The sequence below is a fragment of the Manacus candei genome, unplaced genomic scaffold (genome assembly GCF_025592945.1).
Source record: "Manacus candei isolate 608988 ecotype Guabito, Panama unplaced genomic scaffold, ASM2559294v1 h1tg000034l, whole genome shotgun sequence".
Classification (NCBI taxonomy): domain Eukaryota; kingdom Metazoa; phylum Chordata; class Aves; order Passeriformes; family Pipridae; genus Manacus; species Manacus candei.
The window spans coordinates 14199534-14223667 of record NW_026138082.1 but is presented as its reverse complement, the minus strand read 5'-3'; the positions used below and the strand labels follow the sequence as shown (position 1 = coordinate 14223667).

Sequence of the window (24134 nt, the reverse complement as noted above, 5' to 3'; positions counted from 1 at the left end):
ATACCAAAGCAGGACATGGCCTCACCACACACATTCACACATGCCCACCTCCCCATCGCTCCAGAGGCTCCCTCCGTCACGTGTGCAGCATTTGTTGCAAACCAGCTCTCCTGAGGGGATTATTCCCCAGCAAGCAGCTTGGCTTCCCCAGAAAAGATGGGAGCCCTGCCACCCAGACCAGCTTCCTGCAGGGCAGCTGATGACATGGCACTCTTACAGATGGAGGCAGACCTGGGATTAATGCAAAGGATGGAGCTGAGTGCTAAACACTAGGCTATATATAAACTAATGGTTTGGGCTCCTTATCTGTTCCCTCTTTCCCAATCGTCTTTGAGAATATATCCATTGCCTCCATTCCTTAGCTCTAACCATCCATTTTGTGATGATATCAACTCCATCCAGGTTCTCAAGCGGATTTTGATGAATAAATAACCATATACTGAGCCAGTTCAGGCCACACAGAGCAGAGGGGCATCTTCAGCTGGTTTAGGCCTCAAGAGTAGATGAAGCCCCCAAAACTTCCTGCCAAATTCAGTTTTTAACTTTGCTACATTTTCCCCACATAAATAAAGGCTGTTATAAACATGAGATGCTGGTTGCACTCACTTCTGCACTCTTTCTGTCTTTAGCTGAGGTTTCTATTTGCATGAGTTCACTGTACGAAAGCAATTTTATTAATCATTTACCGTTCCCTGAATTTTCCCCTAAGATTAAAAACCAGCTTCAGAGCCAGAAACAATCAGTACAGGTCTAAGTGGCAACCATCAAACTCTTCAGACTCTGACAGTCTCCTTAAATCCTAAGTCAGATGTCTTAATTTCTCAAGTCTTATTTGGATGAAGTAAGATCAAAGGGCAGCTCTCTGCTAGTAGTCTTTTCACTTTTTCTCTGCAATACAGCTTTTTCCTGCTGAGGGTCCTGACATTCACAAGCAAATTTTCCCTGTCAGCCAAGTAACGTCACTTGTAGGATGGAATTTATTGCCACCTCTTCTCAATGCGCTAGCAGAGCTTTTTATTTCAGCTACAACTACACTAGCAAATTAGAAAGACATCTTACATCTAAATGACAGCAAGCAAAAAAAGTTTGTAAGCATCATTTAAATTAGCAGCCTGTAAGCAGCATTTCATTTAGCAGATGTCTGCAGGTGTCTGCCAAATCAAGCACTCCAAGAAAAATACCTTGAAGTTTAATTCTTGAACAACTATGTTTCAGTCTTTCCCAGAACAGTAGGAGGAAGAAAAAAAACCCCAAAATTTAAGAACCTGAGATGAGCAGGCTGCTAACATATTTTGCCTGGCAATATAAAATACATCACTATCAACACACTTCAGTTTTTTAAAGCAGAGGTCAAACTTATGATTACACTGCACATAACAGGTTACACATTACTTAGCTCACCAAACACTCTGCAAAGTGACTTAAGAGGTTTTTTAAGGATTAAATAAGTTGCTTTGTTTTCACTGAGGAGAGGGAGCATCCCCCTGATTGATACCATGGCACCAACCCAGTCCTTGAGAAGCCTGGGTTCAAGTCTCTGTTCTGACAGAGAAGCTGCAAAGGGCTTGTGAAGATGACCCTGTTTCCCATCTGCAAAAGGGGGGTTTCTCCCAGAACGTGCTGAGAACAGAAGCAGCTTGTCATAAGGTGCATGCTTAAACACAGTCATGAGACTTGTGTAAAATCTGACCCATTAGAAGTCTTTTGAAAACTTTTATTCTTCAGTTAAAAGCTATGGCAAACCTTTTATACTGCCTTCCCCTCTTTTTCGGAATTAGCATTTAATAAAGTTCTAGTACTTCAGAAATAGCAGGGGTGCTCCCAGTATATCAACATTTCAAATACTATGTAGATAACACAGTAATAATTCTCAAAACAGTCCTAGTGAATCTTCCCTTCATTTTAAACATATTTCTATGCTCCACAATACCCTTCACTAAGCCTCCATCTTCCAAATACACTCAACTCAAGGAGCACCACTCCCCTTTCAAAGGCAAGACCTGCATCCTGACCAGACACATCACATCTCTCTCCTGCACCTTCCTCCTCAAGCTCCACCTCACCTGGAGCACCAACAAGCACTTGGTAAAGCAGTCGAGGCCAGGACGAGCAGCAGTTGGAAAAAAACTATAATTATTTTGGTTATTACAAAAGTATAAGCAACTTTCATGCGATTCCAGACCACTGAGTTGCACACCAAAGTGACCTACTTAGTGACGTGTTCTCTGCATCAAACTTCTCCCAGCTCCTTTCCTCCTGTTTGTCAACCTCACCACACCACTTTCATTCTGTTTAGAAACTCTGCAGCTGAATAGAGATCCAAGCTCAGCAGAAAGCCAACCACAACTGAGGCTTTAGGTGCAAATAAATAATAATAACAATAATAATAAATAATAATGATGATGCTGCATCAGAGGCACTCCGTCTTCAAAGCCAGACCATAAAACTCAGGTTTCTGCAAAGGTGAGGACCAAGGGTGGAACAGATTTCACTTCCAACACCCAGAAACTCAAGCTAATGGAGGGAGGTGGGCCTTGCCTGGTGGCAATCCACTCCACTGCTCACCTGCCATATAAATGCTGTACTGCTATGTTGACAGAGACAACCCTGAAAATCCCAGAAAAGCCTCCTCTTTCCCCTTATGTAACGTAATTTGTATTTCTCTACAGCCACTATTATTCTTTCTATGGGAACTATGTTCAACAGGAACCTGGTGAAGTTCATCATCATCATCACCATATCATCTGAGGAACTCATATCGTGTTTAGAAAATGCAAGATTCCTGCGAGGTAGGACAAGTGATCTCCCACTGAGGGAAAAAAAAAAACACCCTGAGAAACAGAAAAGCTACACATGTTACAGAAAGTGCTACAGAAGACTGGTGGCTTGAGCTCCAGTCACGGGGTAATGCTGTAACCAGCAGACTGAAGGCCTTTTCAGACACTTCTCAGCCAGGAAATGTTTTATGCAAATTCACACCAAGAAACAGCTCTTCAGACTGAGACAGAAAAGTTAATGAGACAAGTCTGCAAACTTAATTACATACTTCCCAGTTACCATTCTCTTTTACCAGTCTGGCCTAGTTAGCACATCCAACTCCACAAGGACAACCAGACCAAAAATCTGTACTGCATGCACATACATGCTCGGAGAAGACCACTCTAAAGCCTCCAACACATATAAATTCACACCACTGACAGCTTTTCTGTATCTTACAACTGTCAATCAAGTCCACTTTTTACTAACTTTTTAAAGTGTCTTGACAGGAAGAGCATTCCGATCAAATTTAAGTAAAAGCTTGAGATGGAAAATTGAACAGCAGATGTGTAGAAGAGGTTTATAAATATTTAAAAGTACAACACACATTACCTCCGCTAGTAATAGAACATCATCTGCTTTGGCTCTGTCTCTTAAAAATGTAAGTGAAGAAAATAAAAAGTCACAGTCTAAGCAAACATTCGGTATCAGAAATTTCACCTAGAAAAGCACCTTCTGCAGCAGAGTTAAGCTACAAGCCAAGTCGCAAGGCCTCTGGAACAGGAACAGCTACCAAACCTTAGCTGCAGATCTTCTTCCACAGGGTTCCTAAATGCTTTTTCAGCAACCCTGTTGCTCCCTCACTACTGGTTCCTTGCAGCTAGAGGTCTGTCTCTTACCACAAAACCTCTCCCAAAACTCAGAGATAGTTTTGTCTGATGAGTTTGGGGACTGTTGCCAAACTGCTAATTTTCAGTCATCCAGGATTCGTGAGCTGAGCCCCAGCTATGACCCACAGTGCTCAGACTGCTTCCCGGGTGTTAGCAAAGTGAGTCATTTTGCTCCCCTCAAGTGTAGTCAGTACCACTATCAAATGTTACATCTCACAGGGAGACTTATTTACATACTTATTTAGGCCTTCTCTAAATGGCAAAGAGAACATTTTATCATAGACAAGCCATAGGCAAAATAAAATTGTAATTATCAATTTACTTCACTAAATCACATTTGGATAAACGTTTTTATCTGAATCATCTGTGTCCTGATTAAGCACTAAAAGCTGCTAGATTCAAATTCAAAAAATTATATAAAAATCACCCCCCATAATACAATATAAAACAATCTAAAGTAAGGAAACAGAGAAGGGAAATGAGTTTGAGGTGATTTTTTTTGGAGGTAACATTTTCCTAGAAAACCAGTCATCATTTTATGTAATCTAAGTGCATTCCTACACAAGCTTAGGGTTCAGAAAGGCACAATGAGCTGTGGGTTAAAAACTCTTCAACACAATCTCCTAAGAGAATTAATTCCTCCAATGTACCAGTGCTGAAAATTCAGCATAGTATACTACAAAATGGATTTGAGGCATGAGCATTAAAAATACCCATTTAAGGCTTTATAAGCTTATAGGATGAAATGCCCCTAAGCATCTAAGTGCCCAAGAAGGTTGCGCTGCATTTCCAAGAGAGACTTTGGCACTTACCAACCTAAGAGGCTTCATGCTGCTGCTGCTGCTGCTGCTGCTGCTGCTGCTTCACTCACTGTGTCTGGTTCCTACTTCCCCTTTAAAGGTCACTGACAGCAAAACCTCACTGGTGGTGACACTGATAGGCTACAAATGGAGTTTCCTTGTTTAGGACATTAACAACAAGAACTGGCACAACTGGCCCCACAGGACAAGTTGTCACCAAGCTGATACATACTCAGCCTAAAAGCTGTATTTTCAGTTCTGCAAAATGCAGTAACTACTGTAGTTTCATATCAGATGGAGAGCTTTTGGAAAGGAAGGGATTAAGAAACAAAGAGAAGTGATTAAATATGTTTCTTTTCTTACAAACACACACACACAAAACACCCCACAAATTTTACACCTTTTCTAAATGTGGGGCTATGCAGAACTGGCAGTTTTTCCTATTTTATTCATTTACCTAATCCTGAAGTAACTGCAATTGTTGTGGCTTTCTCAAACCAACCATAATTCACATTATAATGACAGGAAAAAAATTACCCCCAAAATGTTCACGTACTCTAAACTTCTGCAGTGGATCCATTTGCTGGGCATCTGAGACTGTCGTTCAGCTGAAGCACCAGACATGTCTCCACTTGTACAGATTTAAAGAACTGAGAACAAGTACTCCCCCTCTGTTACAAAGCACTTTGTTCCACAGACCTACCACTCTTCACTGTAATTAGAGCATGGCAAATGCTGAACTGTTTCTATTTCACACAGAATATATTATTCCTATATGAATTTAAAGACTTAAACTACATTAATTTCAATATCAGTAAGTGTACTTTCTCTGAATGTCTCCAAGTCCATTGAAATTTCTGATTTTAAAAACATCCCCATCTAGTCTACATAACTTGATTCAAGACAGAAATCAAGGCAAGTGAGTGGGTCCCCAAGGTCACACACCTTGTTCACAATAGGAGGAATAAGAGCAAAGCCCAGACTACTCTGTCTCCAGCTCTAACACCTCTTCTCTGGTCATCTTCTAGATCTGAGTAGTACAAACAGGTCCAACTGGAGTAGTCTCAAGGCATCCTATTCTTCCTCAGTAACAGCTCTTCCTGAAGTGGTTTTGTGACACAACTGCCTAGAGTCCACAACCCAATTTACTTTTGATATGAGCTCACTGAAACTGAGGTTGAATTTCACTGATTAATGCCCAGCTTTTCTATCTGGCACTTCTGTAATGTGTACAATGAAACAGAAAGATTAAAGAGCAAAGGATTTGAAATGAATGTCTGCAATTTCCCTGCTGTAAACACTGTTTAAATACCAATAAATTGGTGACACAGGAGGAAACAAGTTTAAATGTGATACTTAGTGTTTGCATTACATAGAGGGTATATTGTGTCAAAGCAATGTGTATGTATCCATACGTACCAACGAGTTACTAGATCAGTGCAAATCAGAAAAATTCAAAACAAGTTCTATGGCAACCTGCAGTGGTTTTGAGGATTTAAAAATTTCCTTTGAAAGAAAAAATCCTAATGTGGTGACACTAAGACATTTACAAGAGAGATAGATCTAAAACAGCAGGTTCATTCCTGCCCACAGTAATGCTCTGGGACTTGCACTTGTTTACAATTACAGCAAGCTCTCCCCATCAGCACTACAAGGACTAGCCTTGCTGTTTCAAAAGGATAATCCAAGTCTGTGCAAGAACGAAATAAATACCAGGCAATTCCGAGGCATAAAACCACCTAGGTGAACCTGAGAACCCACAGGAGACACCCTGCCACCACACACACAAGCGGTACACAGCCCTTGTGGGACTGGGGGCGATGGGCAGGATAACGACGGGATCTGCACAGTCACCGCAGGCAGCAGCTGGTTATCCCGCAGCTAGTCGGGACCCGCGAACGACACCCTCCAAGAGAGGTGCCCGCAGGGCAGGGCTGCTCCTGCCTTCCCGGCCCCGCGGCTGAGCCGCAGGGAGCTGCTCGGGCCCCCGCCCCTCCCTCCAGCAGGGATTTCTCCGGGGGATGCGCCCGGGGAGCGAGACCCCCACCCCTGGGGAGGCGCAGCCCCGCGGGGACCAGGCGTAGGGACACCCCCGGCCCCTCGCCACCCGCGAGTACCTGGTGCTGGCGGCCCGGCGCTGCAGGGCTCGGCCCCGGCTCGCTGCTCTGCGGCCCCGCTGCGGCTCTGCCGCGGCACCGCCGGGCCGGGGCGGCACCGAGCCCCGTCCCGCCCCTCGCCCGTCCTGCCCGCCAGGGGCGGAGCGGCCGCCGGGCACCAGCCGCTTGCTGCGGCCCCACGGCGGATCCCGCTCCCCGGGAATGCCAGCTAGCGCCCCGGGCAGGAGGATAAGAGGCAGCGCCCCCCCCCAACCCACCCCGGCCCGGCCCGGGTGCCCCGAGCTCCGGCCCCCTCGGCTCCGCTCCGCTCCACTCTCCTCCCCGGCACAGAGACGCTCTTTGGACAACGCTTTTCCCAGTCCCTTATGCAAGAGTTTCTACCTTCTCTTTAAGCAACAAAATAATTACGGCTTTTAAACCGAGAAATCGCAGGAGGTTCACATTTTGCAGATATTTGTGTGACTAAGTGCCTGCTGCTGCTGCAGAAATCTGGCCTCCTGCCTATTCCCAAGATCATAACAGTCCCGGGCAAACATATGTTTTGCAATCGCATCAGCAAAACACTCGGCTTTTGTTTGCAGGAGGCTGTGCTTCGCCTGCCGACCCCCCAGGGCTGTAAACTCTGCCAGATGCCTTGCATCTCCCACCTCTTTTGGTCTGCGATTTTATGGAATCCATTATTTCAAAAGAAACAAGTCTCTGAGCAGGCCCACATGATTTTTTTTTCTTTCACAGCAATATAAAATTTATAATGTTACATTCTGTTACATCATTTTCCTTCAAATATTTTGAATTAAAATAAAATATGATATACCCCAAGAGGATAACTTCTGTTGCAGTTTTGATGGGAGGAGGGCCAGGACAGCTCTGAATCCCCTAACATACCTACCTGGAGGAAGAAGGATTCTGCCTACAATTCAGGCTGCTCGGTTTTGAGATCTAGCAAGCTAGCTAACAACCAAGCAGGGAAATTCCATGCCACTGAACTTTACACTTCTGTTAAATGTAAAACTGAACACTGAAAAATTGCTCACAGGCTGTTCCTGTTATGGGTGTACAAACCTTGCAGCTAAGTGCAGAAAACACTGAGGACAGTGCTGTCAGGGGAATGTGACGCAAGGCAGCAGTTCTGCACATCTCTAATTCAAGAGCTTTAAAGGCTTCCTTTCCTCTACACCTTTCAAATACCACCACCTCTCTGGGCTATGCTATTAACTCTGAAAAGCCAAGGGATACTCTACTGCTGAAGGCTTAGCAGCAGTTATAAGCCCAGGTACCACAGCTCTTTCCTTTCTTGGGGCCTTGGCTTGAAGCTAAGTTTCTCCAGAAGAAATGGAGTATGATTCCTACCTTGCTTGCACTTCGTGAAATGCTCGACAGAAGCATGGAGAAAGAAGAATGCAATACCGGCAAGGAAGGTTGCATTTTGTGACCTAAAAAAATAAACTAATTCCCACTGGTTACTTCCTTACTTCAGGCCAAATCATAACAAAAAGAAGGAATGGGCTCCTCTTTCAACACAGGAAAAGAACTGGTTTGCACTCAGAAAAACTGTTGAAAAGGAGAGGAATTACCTGAAAGCTGAAATGCAAGGAGATGCCTCACCATAAGGAGTCTTCCTGAATGACAGATGAATGGTCATCCCCTCCAATGAATTTGTTAAGACCCTCAGAAGAAGGGGCGAGGGGAGGAAGGGTAGCACTCCCTCACTTCCAAAGTGGTTTTGCCCCACTGTGGTCAATTGCCCTGCCTGGGTATTTGCCTGTTTATATTAACAGTTGTTCCTATACAAAGAACCTTGGCAGATACAGATTCTTCTCTGACATCATCCAAGGGAAATTCTCTCTCTTTAAACAACCAGCTCAACAACAGAAGGTCGGAAATTATATAGTGTTCTTTGCTCTCTCTATCAGGATAGATGGAGGCAGTGACAGCATGTCAGAAAAACTGTGTACAAAGGGGAAGAGGAAGTTGCACAGCCACAGCAAACAAATAATAATGGACTTAAAAGCTCTCCCATATGGCCTGAGTACATAAGCTCTGCTCAGGCCCCAGGTATGTCTCTGACTTAGCAGAATCCCATCACTCCAGCCTGATGCAAGCCCTTTCTCCACTCCAGCCCTCACATGAGTACTTCCAAAGTGCAACTCCTCCAAATTAAAGAGCACACACAAACCTGAGCCACCTGCTCATCTCATCTATAAACCAGTACACAACTGCCGACTGAAATTATTTCTATTTGGGAGCTGGTAAGACAAATTACATGAGCAATTTCATCAGCCAATATGGTGTGAGACTGGCATAGAGCTCATTTGGGTACTAACGAGTGCAAACCGCAGCACAGCTGGAGGACATGGGGACAGATCTATGGTACGGTTTGCATAACTGGAGCGTTCCCCTGGGGAAATACAACAGTGTGTTTGACCCTGTATCGATGCAAGTAAACAGCGATCTAATGAAATGCTCCTAAGGGAAAACACAGTAACAGATGTTTAACATGAAAATATCGATAGGTACCCAGTTTCCTTTCACCCAGAATTAGCTCATGAGAGATACTCAAAACAAATACCACCTAAAGCATGGAAGCATACTCCTTCATAGTAAGCACTTCCATAGAAGTTGCTTGTATAAAAGAGTGGCATTTAACCTCTGTGCACTCTAAGTTATCAGAAATGAAATTTTCCCTTATTGCTACGGTTAAAAGAAATGTCTTGGGGAACCTAAAAGGAGACCAACCAGCTACAGTGTGAAAAGCCTGATCCTGCAAACACATATGCCTGCACTTGGCTGCTGTAACTTGGAACAGTTCTGTTTCAGTCCAATAGGGAAACTTTTTTGAGTCAAGTTCAGCACAAAGAGATGACTCTAAAAACTGGCAAACCAAAATCTTAAATTCTTTCCACAGAAAAGCTATCCAAGCTGGAACACTTGAAACACCTGTTGCTGCAGTGCTCATAGATATCAAACTAATATTTTGGAGGATGATCAGATGATTCCTTCCCAGGAACGTTTGCAAATAAAACCAAACAATTCTTCGGGGCTCTGAGCTACCTGATTTGTTTTAGCTCCACCTAATATATGTGAAGCCTTAATGAAGTCACCAGGTGTTTCAGCAATGAATAAGCAGCCCCACACTGGCTGCTCTGAACATTTCCTTGCGCAGTCCTCTTGTTCCTCACTGTCCGCAGCCACTACCCCTTCAAATGTATCTATTAATCTCTTCTATCCCTTTATTATACACTTGTTATTTCTAAAACAGCAAAAATCTTCATCATGATAATGATATGGCACAGCAATCAAGCCATTCATTACAATGACGAAAGAATTTAAATAGGAGAATGTATCACCCTAGCATGCGAGTTAAGAAAAGAACAGTCAGTATTTCAAAGCATTCTCCTTCATTTAAACTTAATATGATGGTAATTCTTCAAAAATATCATTCTATTATTAGAAATGGTACACAATTCTAGGGAGGAGACTAAACTGTATTCTTCCTACAGTCTAAATTCTTGCTGTATGCGTCAAACAGGAGCAGCCCCTTAGGAATGTCATTGCACCTGATACCTTTATAATAATAACAAAAACAAGTTGTTTAGTAGAGTGGAGAGCTGACAACTGGCCACATCAGGAGATGAGTCTAGACCAATATACAGAAGCTTTCCTTTTGTAGTCTTTAGGATTGTAAAGCTGGCTAAGACAGAACATTTTACCATATTCAGACATTATATTTATTGTCTTTTCTTTGAACATTATCTGTCCTTGAAATGCTATTTTTCTATTTCTGGATCTTTCTTACATTCTGCTTTCTTAATGGCCACATCTTCAGGTTTAACAGGCGAATGACCTGCAAGTAATTATGGGGGTTTGTGAGTCATTATAAATCAGGCCATTTCTAGTCCACTGTATTCTCCACCAAAGACACACCATCTTTTTTCTCAGAGGCTGTGAGACTTGGTTGTTTCACCTAAGCTTTTCTCACAGCTACTGACTTTAACTCACTGACTTGCAAGAACTCCAGTGACTTCATTTGTTCCCTGAACTATTTGGTTCATCACTTAGGACTCTTACTCCCCCCAAAGAGTCACTTTTCTGGTGATTTCTGCCTGTGATTTCTACAGCTCACCCACCTCTAAATCACAAGTTGTTTGTTTTTAATGTCACCAAGGCTTGTCCAAATTTAACATTTCCTTCAGCAGTTATTAGGTAGCAGAAGTACAAAGTTTAATTCAGGGAGCTCTAAGAAGTTGAGATCTTGAGATTATGCATGCTTTGGCAAGGACATGAAAACAGAAGTATGGTTTCTAAGACTACTGCAAATAGGTAGATTAAAGATGCATATCTAAAGCTTAGAAGATTGAAAGAATGTCTTACCAGATTATTCTTCCCTCTTTTTATGAGGGTATGCAGCTCCTCCTACGCTGATAAACAGCAGCTGAACTATAAAAGTTGTTTGTCTGGCTAGCTGTGGGTTCTTCTAATACTGGTTCTGAGGTGGCTCTACACTCCTGCACCACACAAGAATACTCTGGTTAACAACTCCCTCCAGACCCAGCTCTCCCAAAATCAAAGTCCATATCAGGTAGTTTCAAAGCTGACCTTGGTAACTCACAGGTAACTTCTGATCTTTTGGTGGCTAGAGGGTGTATAGGGAGGGGATCAGCTGTCCAGCTGCTGATTGTCACACCCTGGGGAATGGAACATCTGTGGGCTGCCAGTCACTCCACAGTCTCTCAGTACTAAACAAGCATTAAGGTTAAACAATACTAGTTTAACTTTAATAAAAGAGTGAATTTGGAGTTGAGTCAAGAAAAATAAAATTTAACAAAGCTCACAGCTGTCTAGAACTGGTTTGACCTAAAGAGGTCTCCTCTCTTTCCTTTAGTTAGCGAACTTCCAGGTCATGCCAATGCCCAAGACATTTTTCACAGCTCCTTGAAGCTGAGATCCATGCTACCATCTTATACTCCAGTCCTTTCTCCCCAAAATGAATACTAAAAATGGATGAACATCCTGTCTTCACTGGGTGAAAATTCACCTTTGGAAACTTTCTGCAACTCCTAGTCCTCATGATTGATTCAGTGAAGAGCAACGAAACAATGCAGTACCTTACTTGCTATGCTGCCTGGAATGCTGTCTGACCCTGCTTCACCACTATCATGTAAAGATGCAGTTGTGGAAGGCCTGTCCTGCACAGATGGAGGTGGCCTTATCACTCAGTGGGCAATCAACTGCAAACAAACCTTTTACACAATGCAAACATATGTCCTCAAAGCAAGGGAAGGCCAGCTGAATCATCTCCGTGAGTTTAAAGCTTCTGAGTTGTTTTTTTTAACTGCATTTGACCTCAGAAATAGTCTTTATATGAAAAGAGAAGAAAAAACATTGAAAGGCATCTCATTATTAGCTTCTGACAGAAATCAGACACAACAGCAAACACATGGGGGAAAAAAAATGCCTGTAGGAGTACTGAAGTGTTACACTTGGCTTTACTGGAATTAGTGTTACCATGAGAGCAAGTGATCCAGAGTTGCACTGTTGTGCAGTTACAGCGAGTGTGCAGGAAATGCTGTGTAGGTGTCCTGTGAAAAAGTTGTAATTAAAACCTGATTTCATATTCTGGAACATACAGACATGCAACCCAGAAGCTCATCTCATCAGAAGCTTTTTGCCATCTTTACCTTTAGGAGCTCAGGTGCGTTTCTAGAAAATTGCTTGCTACTCTGACCTGAGGCTCATGCCTGACTTGATTCTGCAGATATAACAAACAAAAAGCTTATTTCTGCAGAGCCTTCACCAAGGAACAAACTAGCAACTTATAAAATGCTTTGTCAGGCTTCAAGTCAACCCTTAATCTCACATATATCCAGACTGCAGTCAAAAACTAAGTGATTTTTTGTGGGGTTTCCTTTTGGGGTGGGGGGTTGGGGGGTGTGGGGGGGAGATATTTAATGAATTCAATGTTTTCCCCACAAAAAGCCAAGTAAGAAGAATGGACTGTGACAAAAGCATGTCATGTCATTTAGTGCACTTCAAGATGACTCTCAGCTATTTATCTGTAGCTCAATTGTTACAATGAGATAAGTTAAATAGTACTAAACTAATACAGGAATTACTGCTAGAGATTCAGGAACCCTCATGTTAGTAACTGCAGTTTGGGGAACTGTTTTGTGGCTTTCTTTGTACACTTGCCACTTACAGGCACATGCTTAGAGTGCCTCAGAGCAGCAGACAATAAAAAAAAAAAAAAGAATCAGTTCTTTTATTTCCAGTTTTCACAGTCTAGCTGTGACCCACATAATACACATTATTTTTCCAAGTCTGGAAGTTTTTTATTAGGAAAAAAATCCAAATATCTATAACACTGTATTCCCCTTGCACTGTCTGTAATGACTAACTTGACAGCTGCAAGTTCCTCAATACTGAATCTCTCGCCATATTTACCTAATATATAAAGAAAAGTACAATATTATCATACAGGATTTATCAACTCCTTTAGAACATTGTCTCGGCAAAAAGTTAAGTACAAAAGCAAGTAGCATCATCCTAGAAGAGTAATTCACATCACTGATTTAGTGATGGCCATTAGGAAAACAGATTATCTTCTAGTTCAACATCTGATTGTTATAAGTTAAGGAGACAACACCAGATTCGTCATTTTCATATCAGATCTGTTTCTTTTTGCTTTTATACTCAAAACCAAACCCATTAAGACCTCTGCTTGAGGAGAATCATGAAAAAACATTACCTAGATGAATCATGTATTACTTATCATTTTTGGCAATTATTATTGTTTAAATTCAGGCAGCACTGTATTTTTCATTCTTCCCCTTTTGAGAAGATGACATGGCTAAGATTTTTGACACAAACCATTTTATTGCCCTTTGCTTTCTAAAACAGAGGAACTGAGAAAAGCACTGATTTCCTCTTTGATACAAACCCTAAAAGATCTGGCTTGTCTCCTACTCAGCAATCCATACCCTTTCCTACAGTGGGTTTTACTATGTTGCCACTTGCGGTAATTCGCTGGTTCTTTTTCTCTCCGTTAAAGTTAAAAGGTCACTGACACCACGTGGAGGTACAGCAGGGAGCAGAAGCCTCCTAGCCCATGAGGAGCCACCCCTGCCCCGTGACCAGGGACAGCCAACACCCGCTCTGATGAGCCCCAGCAACCTGCAATGCCACTGCCAACACGTGCTTCAAGGACATGGTACACGTGCCCCTGTTTAACACAGCACTTCTGCATCCTTCTAAATCCTGGATATCTTCAGAGCTTGGAGAGCTAGCTCCCTCAAGGCCCTTGGGACAAGCTGGCCTGGTATCAAGCTGCCTGTGGGACTATCATCTTACCCTCCTACTGCCACTGCCACCTTGGCACTTTTCCACTGGCCACAGAGGCTCTGGGTCCCTGCAGGACAACTGTAAAGTTGCTGGGAAATTTCTGCAACTGAGCTGCTCGGCATCTGAATAAATCCACATACTTTTCTGGACTTTGTAAAACTGCTGTCTGCAGTGGTAACCTCCAGATCATGGAACTGTTAATACCTTCCCCCACCTACCTTCTCAAAAGCATATTTTCTTGAGGAACTAAGTTAAAACAGTCTTGAAACCAATTCTAGCACTTTCTGTTCAAATACCACTTTGTCTTTTTTTTTTTTTTTTCCTAAGTTAACCGCAATATTGGAACTTAGCCTTAAATCCACTGTTTGTAAACAATCATAATTTTACATCAACCACTTGCTGCTGAGAGAAGAAAGGCCACCTACTGTTGTTGGACCACCCTGTCTCCTTACAATACAGCATTTTAAACACTCAATACTGCTGAAGTCCAAGCTACCATTGAAGCTCAATCTGTAGCAGTTTTCAAATGTAAAGTAAGTAAAAATGTACACATACCATACTAAACACACACGTTTTTACTAAGATAGTATTAAAATAGGAGCTTATAGATCTGTTTTACTGGATATGAAGCTATAGCATTCAAACACCCTCTCATTTTATCAGTAAAGCTACAAATCTGTACCTGTCCCTTTGTTTTTCACCAATGTGACAACTGCCTCCTGGACACTCAGCAGGGATTCTAAGTCAGCAAAACAAGGCAGCAAATGAAAACTCTGGCAGAAATGGAACATATTTCCAGTACCGATTACAATGCAACAATAATCACTGAAGCCTGTAAACTAAAATGCTACCAAAAAACCTCTGGTTCATTTGCTGACTTGCCTATATTACTAACAACAGCAGAGAGGATGTTTTCTCTTTATCAGGGTGCGTTTGTCGTATTTCTGAGAAGTCTTCTCTTGAGACAGACTACCATAAAAATAATTTATTATTTTTGTAAATGTAAAGATAAATTTCATAAGAGTAACAAATTATTATTTATAATTTAATGTGTAATGTGACTTTACATGTCCCATCACACTCCTCTGAAGCTGGTAGGGCTGAGGCTAAACCAAGCTTGGATTGTAGCCAACAAGGGCCAGAGGCCAACTCTTTAGAGCTGCAGCAAATATGGAATTACTTGGCAAAGCGTAGGTCTGGAGATGTCAAGGATCACTGCACAATGGCTAAACAAATAAGAATGGGATGAGTCCAGGAGAAATCATTTTGGTGAGCTTATGCCTGGGGTTCACAAAGAAAACAGAGTCAGGATCTGCACTAGGATTTGAATCAGCAAAAACTCAGGCATTGGGCTATGGAAAGAAAGAGGACTCCTGAGGATCATCTGTCTAGATTTAAACTTAAGCCTAGTGGGAGTCATTTTGCTAAGGTTAGGTATTGGTATGTCCACAGCCAGCAGCTGAAGTGTAGAGCTTGCAATAACCAGGATCCAGAAAGGGAGGTTCAATTATGGCAAAAGAGAGGGCTCCCTGAGCTCCTTATTGTTTCTAAGAGGCTGATTCTCTACTCTGTAAGAATAAATAAATAAAACCCCATGTCCCTGAATTCATACTGCAATATCATCTATATTCTTTCTTCCATGTGCAAGGGCTACATCTTCTACAATAAATTCATAGAATATAGATGAACAGAAGAATAATGCAGCATTACACACACAGGCAAGCACTTTCTTAATAGCTGTCCTGCACTAATTATTTTGTTGAAATACAATCAAGACATTGCCAGGAGGGAATGTTTTAAACTGGGGTCACTTGAGACTTCAGGTTGTTTCTGGCAGCACATTGCCCTGGCTGAGGGAAATGGTCTTGTACAAGAAACCAAAATTAATTGTCTGACCACACCTAAGCTGACCCGAACAGGAAGGAAAGATAACCCCCAAATAAGCTTGTACAGCAAATATGTCAGGAGTGGAGGACTTTGCCCAGTTTCACATGAAACAGCAACTGGACAAATTCTCCTAACGGCTGTGAATCTTTAACAGGGGCTGCCCTGAGGGGCAGAGGGAAGAAGAAATCAGCTGGAGGCAAGCTGGGGAGCTGGTTCGCAGGGAGAAACTCAGTAAGAGAAATCACAGGATAGGGACCCTACATTTCTGGATGGTAACATGGGCACAGCCCAGGTGGGCACCATACATGTTGTTAACTCAACAAAATTTGAAAACACATGAAATGTAACTGCAGTGCACCCAGAACCATCTATCTCACTGGGCACTACACATATAATAGGTCTGAACCTGCTCCAAACACATCAGACACCTCCGTTATGCATGCAGCATTTTACAGAGGCTCTGTAACCAGCTAGCAGAAGCCCCGAATGACCAAATTCCTTTTTTCCCTTGTCTATACAACCTTCCAGGAGGGGAGGGGAGGGCAGGGCAGGGGTGGAAGGGAGAGGAATGTGTGTGGGTAATGACAGCACTATTTATGAAGTCCTAAAAACAGTCTAATTCTCTGCATGGGTACTCACTGATGAAAAAAAACAACCCACAATTGCCTGCTCTGCCTCATAACCAGACATTCGCATAAAACAAAACACACATTTAGATTTTTGGCTTAATATTCTTGTCTCTGAATTGTTGCTCTACATATCAACAAATGATCCTTTGTTTTGAGAAAGCCTTACCGGCCACAAGTTTCCCAAGAGAGGGACACGACATCCTCAGGCACTGACAGGCCTGCCTGGTAATAAGTAACCGGCATGTATGGGATAGATGGCACAAATCCAGGGCTGAGTATAGAGGAATCACAAGAATACTGGCCAAGAGAGAGTTTAAGTTAAGAAGGCACATGGATACAAGAACAACAGAAAGGTACTGGTACTGGACACAGTTATCCTACAACCCTGATATGCTGCCTGGAGTGCCAGCTGGTTGACATTTATGTGGCTATTAAAAAAGAGAGAACGATCACAAACAAGTCACTATGCAAAACTTCTTTCTAAAAGTACAGTGCTAAGGAACATTTGGCACAGAGGTGTCCAAGCCAGTCTTAAAGCAATCAGCCTCACATTGAGAGTTACTACTAGCTAACAATTCTAAGTCAACAGTAGCTAAAAACATGTTCAATCCCAAGCACCTAGGGTATGGGAAAGACTGTCGCCTATTTAAAAGTCAGGAATATCATCAAAAGCTGCAATAGAAACAGAAGTCTGAACTTGGCAAGTACATGCCTTTTCCACTCCTTTTTAGACATACTTTCTTGATGGAAGTTGCCTATTTTGAACCATTTGGCATTTGAGTATCCTACTAAATTCTTAACTGAGCTATGTATGGTTAAAACTTTTTTTACAAAACACAAGAATATAGTAACTGTTTTTTTATGAAAAGTTTGTTGACAGAATAGAGCAACAGCACTTACATTATAGTTTTCAAACAGTAAATAAAATCTCTAAAGGCAAATTTATTTTATGTTTTCTGTCAACTAGCAAAGTATCAACTAAATGTTAATGGCATTTGTCCTGCTATTTTGGTCACCATCAGATTTGAAGGAATACAGCTGCATCCATTTTCCCCATATGTTTTATACAAGTGTCTCCCTAAATGTTTTCCTCCACTCATCATACAAAACTTCCACCAACTGTTGGAGAAGCAATGCAACTGCATTTGACACTAATGTGAACTTCCTGATCAGACCATCTACAGCCTTTAGCCCATGTTTCCAGTTGTCTCAGGGGGCAAAGACAGTGGGCAGCTGCTCACTAATAGAACATTGTGAAAGGAACACAAAGGGAACTAGAGTCAACAAATTAGATTTGAAGATTTTAAGCAAAGTGCCTGAAGAAACAGCACATATTTTCAGTCTGGTAACAACTTGGAACATTACGTAAGTGTACATCACCCTGGATAGCGTACAGTTCCTGGGCAGAAGGGCACTTGATCTCCATGGCTTGCTGCTTACAAACAACAGTTTACATCAAGCAGAGGATCCCATCTTAGGTGCCCTTAAACCAATTTGAAAACTTTTTAAAGTAGTGTTGCAATTATGTGAAATGGTGGGGACAGACCCAGAAAGAAAGCTTCCAAGGTTTTCAATTAACTTCTAAGTGGCACTTCTAAGAATCAGCACGTCTGTTCCTTACTGTGAAATAATTTTCCAACTGTTTCCTTTGCCCGGTATTTTTCCAAATGGACTAGTACAGCCAAGTGCAGCTAGGCGACTCAAAAGAGTGCACACTGAAAAACATTTCAGCAGAATCCTGGGTTCATGACCTATTTTCTGTAATCGAAAATCTACTTAAATATGAATCAAATGTAGATATGAGAACTCTTTACATTTACATAATATCAACATATGTGTGTATCTCTCATGTACCAGTAAGGCTTGTACAACAAGTTCTTCCCTAGCAGGAAGCCCCTTCAAAAAATACAGTCCCAAAATTCAGAACACAAAAGCCAGTTACTGAAGATGCCTAAAAGAGATAAGACTGTATAGAGAACAGCTGGGCTTTGAGATTCAGATCAGTGCACACTAATCGAAATTTAGTCAAAAGTTGACTTCCTTCTCGTCAGCCTGGGCTCCCTCCTCCATACATCAACCCTCCTTCATTTCTCTCACTGTTTCACCTGTAGCACCATTATTTCTCTACCTAATTTCAAAGAATCAGAGACTACTGTAGGAAAAATACAGTTTTTCTCTTCTTACTACCCTATCTTGAATTGCTTACCGTTAACCTTGTTGGGCTGTAATTAACTGAATTGTGCCCTGCATCTGTACATCAGCATCACCTGCTCACCTGATTCCAGACGCTGCTACTACGAGCACCAGTGATTACTTAATGGTGCCATATGCAGAACAAGGATATGTTCTGGATATGTTCTCCCTTCCGACCATGTGCTAGATCCAGCAAATGCAAATATAAAAGGTCACTGACTCAGGTCATACAAAAGCAGGTATACAGACAGAAACCAGGACACCATATTTCTGATGTTTTATTATTTTCAATTTCTTTTGCCCCCATTACTTCCCAAAATAGCTCAGCTCTTCAATGACAGGAGAACTAGAAGTAAAAAGGGTTAGAGTGATGTACTAAAGCTTCAGGACAACACCCCACAACCAAAGCAGGCCTGCAAAGACTTTCTACCAAAGTATGCAAGAGCCTGATTTCTGCTCTGCTACAGGTTGCTACTATTTCCAAAAAACTTCTAGCAAAGCTGGCCATTAGTTTGCCGATGTCTAACTATCAAAGTCACTTGAAGACTGAAAATGTATAGACTGCCTGAGGAAACACAAAGTCTGGCAGAATTTATCTGGATTTGAGCTTGTTATTACGAAGATGAAACTTGCACGAGTTTAGTAAATGCAGGCTCTGTTTCAGCTAATATCACACCACAACTTTCTTCTGCTTTGGAAGAACTCAGAAGGTAGAGGTTGGAAACTCTCCCTGTATGTCATATATGTGTAAAAGTAGAAGAAGACAGGCTGCACTCCTCCCTAGTGCCTGATGGCTGGATCCACTGGTCATTAAGGACAGGGGAGAGTGCAAAGCTAGAAAAGGCAGTTTCTGGAAATGAAGGATGGAAAACCAGAGGCTTAGGTGGGGAGAGCAGGAAAGAGCATCCAGGTCCAAGGACTCCTAGGGAAAGATATCCCTCTACTTGTCTGCCTTAGGGACAACCCCCCTTAGTATAGGGACTCACCCAGGACAGCATCTTCATAAATTGCTGTGTAGTACATCAGCAATGACTGGAAACCACATATCCCAGGCTAAAAGCAGCTTTTGGGAGGTGAGGTTTGGTACGTGATTAAACTTCACTGAAGTTTCAAACACTGAAAATTTTAAGATGGGGCAAGGATTTCATGGAAGACGTGGTTTTACCTGAGTCTTTGACCAAACTGCAACTAAATCCTTCCCAAGGGCCTGAGAGCTTTGTATAATCTGTTCAGATGGACTCAGTTCTTAGAATTGAACTTTCAAGTTTTATTATTAAGCACAGCTGCTAGCAAACAGAAACACACAAATCCAATGTGAAAATAAAATTGTAGCCTATCTATTCCTTCCACTGCAGTTACTGTATTTGCTTTCTCTCTTTGGACAAACACTCAGCAAAACTTGGGACAATTCCAGCTGGTTACACAGCAGTTCATACAGCACTGGTTACAGACAAAAACTAGTCTTCAGTGTTACCTGATGGACTGTTATTACAATTTCCTTCTAAAATCAGCAGCATTATTTAGAGACAACCTTATTAAATCTATAGCATCTGAAAAAAAATTGAGATGCCTTCATTTTTCCTGTTCGGAACAAATACAATAAATCACAGTTACACAGAGTATCTGATTATCACATAGATTTTCAGAGACATCATTGTGTCCTAGTTACAGAGGCTGGGACCAGTTTATCACTATGTAGGTATAACCAAAACTGTGTATTCTACACCCTCTATGTCATTTCTGATGGACTGTTAATAAATGGATCGTTTGCAGCAGCTGCCCAGGGCATCCCTGACACCTCAGGCTACAAGCTGGGTGTTAAAGAAACCCTGCGAGGCAGGGGAGTGTTTCTTTGTCTTCACACCAATGACTCAGCTGTCATAACTCCCCTCTGGAAAGGCATTAACACCTTCACACAAAGCTCTCTTCACAGAGAGACAGGTCATCTCTGCTCATGGGCCACCTTGCACTGGTGGCCCATGGACACAGGCAGCTACAACGACCTAGACCATCAAAGATTCCAAAAATATCCCACGATTCACAGAGTTAAATCACCCATTGTGAAACTGCCTATTCTGAGGAGGTACTGGGCATTCCCACCTGAACTTGAGCATATATAAACTTCGGGTTTTGGGACTTCTGGTACCACTCGCCAGATCGAGAGGAGGGCCAGAACTTCAACAGGACTACAACTGCCACTCCTGACAGAACTGTGACCATCACCCAGACCAACAGGTTTTCCTTTCCTGTTACTTTGCACCTAGGGGGGGCCAAGTGGTGCTCAGCACAGGGGCCAACAAACACCGTTCTGTTCTTGTCCCAGAGTACTGGATCATACATCTATCTTTGGGGTTTAAAACCAATTTTTCTCTGTATCACTGTATTTATTGTAATCTTCTTAGTAAATTCTAACTCTGACTTGTAATCTCTCCAGTTGGGTTCATTTCTCCCGCCAGTTTACTTTGAAACCAGCGCACATTGATTTTGCAATTAACACTACAGGCCATAGACAAATGATGTAAGAGTACTTGTTAACACAATTTAACAAAACCAGTTAAGTCCCAAAGCAAAGAGGGATTCAAAGCCTTTCAGAAGGCAAGAAATAATAGACAGCTGGCACAACTAAGACAGTTAATGAATACAACAGCATTCAGCAGTCATTTGAAAACTGTCTACTTGGTTAAGGCTGAGTTATTAAAGAAATCTCCATTTATAAACAGTGTTGATGGGATTTAAACAGCCTGTGTAAGAAGGCTTAAAAGTCAATTGAAAAGTCTGTACAGATAAGAAAGCAAAAAGAAACTGTGGCCTTGAATTCTGTACATAGTGTTTAACCTTATCTCAGTCTCCTGGCACACAGCAGGGGTAAAACAAGCTGCCTCATGCACAGCTGGTGAGGTGGGCTCTTTAATGCTTGTGCAGAGCTCTACTGTCCCCTCACTCTCCCCTCCCCCTTTTTTCAAGATGTGTACTAAAAATCATCATTTACCATTCCATCAGTTACATTTAGCAGATACCAATAAGAGACATAAATTGCAAGAGTCTGTCCAGACATGCTATAATGATTAGGTGTTTTCTTTCCTTTATGTAACTGATGAGCTTGCTATTCTCCTTAGACTTTTATAACTGTACACCTTCAATATAACTAGTGTAAATATTGACAAAAGAGAGGCAGGTGGGGATTTCTGGGAGGAGGAGGAGTGGGTGGGAGATAAGAACTTGGCCTTAAGTTTTTTTTCTTTCTTGCCTCCAGAGTATCCTGTAACACTCTGCTTTACACAAAACTTATGGCTTTTAATTTATGTATCACTTCTCGGAATAAGATGACAGACAGGAACACAAAACTAGCTCTTTTCGGTCCATTAATCCCTCTCCTATCCTTTCTCATCTTCTCATCTCATCCAAAATCCAGCCTATTCTGGTAACATAAATTGCCTATTTCTGACGTGCCTTTTGTAAAATGGCCAAAGCTAAAGAGCATTTAAGGTGAAAATGTAGAATGCCACATCTTGTCTTGGTTCCCCTTGCCTGTAACATAGCCTAACATTTGATTTGCTTCCTTTGGTCTCGTCCAGGATACAATAAGAGCCTTATGAAAAAGCTCGGTAAGAATCTGGGCCATTGATTAGAACAGGGACTATTTAGCCATGACACACAGCACCAAAAAGAACTGCTTGACACACCAGCTCCTGAAGCAGCATTGCCATTTCAGCACAGGGCTCTTAACAGTAGCACAGTGCTCAGCAGCAAAGCTGGACAGCCTCTGGGACCTGAGGTTATCTCTTGACACAGTAATTCACCGCACTGTACAAGCCTGTCAGAGCTAGTTCAGGTGTGTCCAACACAGCACCATAAAACACGATGTAAACATATTCCAATTACTTATCTGTGATATTTATCAGCCTATGCTTTTTCCAAGGGATCACACAAATCATTACATAAACAGAACTAGAATACTACTTGAAGAACGGGACAGCTATTCCACTGGGAAGTGAAGGTATATATTTAAAAAACAAACAAACAAGCCACAGACATTTGGGAGTACATTGCATCCACACAAATCTAGGGGAGAAATAAAGAACATCAATATACAATAGCCATGGGGATATTCAATCAGCTCACTTTCTGTATTTGTATAAACCACACAAAACACTGAAATTCTGTAGGAGACATATTTTCCTAACTCTTACGGCTGCAGAATTCATTTTTTAAATGCAGTTTTACTGTAAGTCAACACAACCTCATTCTCACCAGTGTGCTAGAGCACGAAACTACCATGATAGCAGCAACATTCTCAGTCTTCTCGCTCTCCCTTCCCTTCATGTAGGTGAGGAAGCTAAAGTCCTAGTAAAAATATTTTTTGATGAATGCCTGCTTTAACAGATTTCATCATACAGTCGTTATCTAGTTACTGCATTCTCTCCGTATTCACAAGCATTCATTGCATTTTATAAGTATGGTTTTCTGTCCTTCAGAGTAAGAGAGATATTGTCATCAAAACACTATTCATTTGGCAGCAGTATGGTCATGGTCCAGTCCTTTCTCTGGATGACATACCCAGGGAATTCACATTGAGGAGACAGAAATAAACCTAGCAAAACCAATCCCTCATTAAAGCACATCATTCTTTTTATGCAGTTTCTCCTACTGAAAAAAAAGGAGGGTTTCTTGGTACTTATTTCTGTTTGAGCTGCAAAGTCAGCATAGGTGAGATAGCTGAGTCTCCCTATTTGTTGGTGTCCCTACCAGTTTAACACGATAATAAAAAGGACTGGAATGCCTTTCCATAAGGGCTATGAAGGATGAGGCGAACCTTAAAAACTGAAAAAGCACCTTGCATCCGAATGCAGTCCAGCAAGTGCCTCATTGAAACTCCTTAAAAGTGTCAGTCACAGGCCCCCTGCTTCAGTGCACGTAGTTAGAGCATTATGATCTAAAAATGTGCAGTTTGGCTCCATCACTGTAACCTCATGATGTTATTTGGGCATTTATGAATAGCCAGATCTCCATGCAGCTGAGCTGCTAATAACATGGCACGTACCAATCACACTGCAAAGCAAGTGATCTCACCTAGGCACCATGTGTAAACACAGCACAGCCACACAAATATGACAAGCTTCTGAGCATGCTTAAGGTTATTCCATGAAGATTATTTACTGTCTTGCCTAGGAACACAAAAATAGGGCTTTTGGGGTGCCACTCCCCCAACTTTCCATACAGAAAACTTATGTAAAGAACAAGAATTCCTTCAAAGAAGACATTTGCTATTGAGGTATTATAGCATACCGTACTCTGAAGAATAATTTCTCTAAACAACATTTCCAAACCCAGCAATCTTCCTTTCTGAATACCTATTTCCATTAGGAAGTATCCCGCTGTTATAGCCAAGAACTGATGGCACTTCCAGTGCCCTGTTTGAACAAATGTACCCTGCTGGAATACCACCGATTCTCCCCATGACTGCACGTTGGATAAGTACTATTTAAAGCTCCCTGGACATGACAGTGAAAATGAATTTAAATT

General features: G+C 41.9%; 1 protein-coding gene across 5 annotated transcripts in view; it reads right to left on the bottom strand.

Moving 5' to 3' along the window:
* The window catches only part of SESN1 (sestrin 1), a 78275-nt gene that overhangs the window by 10595 nt on the left and 43546 nt on the right, over positions 1–24134 (bottom strand). Inside the window, exon 1 of one of the 5 annotated variants that reach the window (XM_051792400.1) lies at positions 6565–6627. The exons of 2 other annotated variants lie outside the window; for them this stretch is intronic. The gene's annotated coding sequence lies outside the window, so the exon portion shown is untranslated. Of the gene's footprint in view, positions 1–48; positions 66–4459; positions 4476–6564; positions 6628–24134 lie in introns of those variants that run through there. 2 more of the 5 variants (XM_051792395.1, XM_051792399.1) reach the window with 2 other exon arrangements.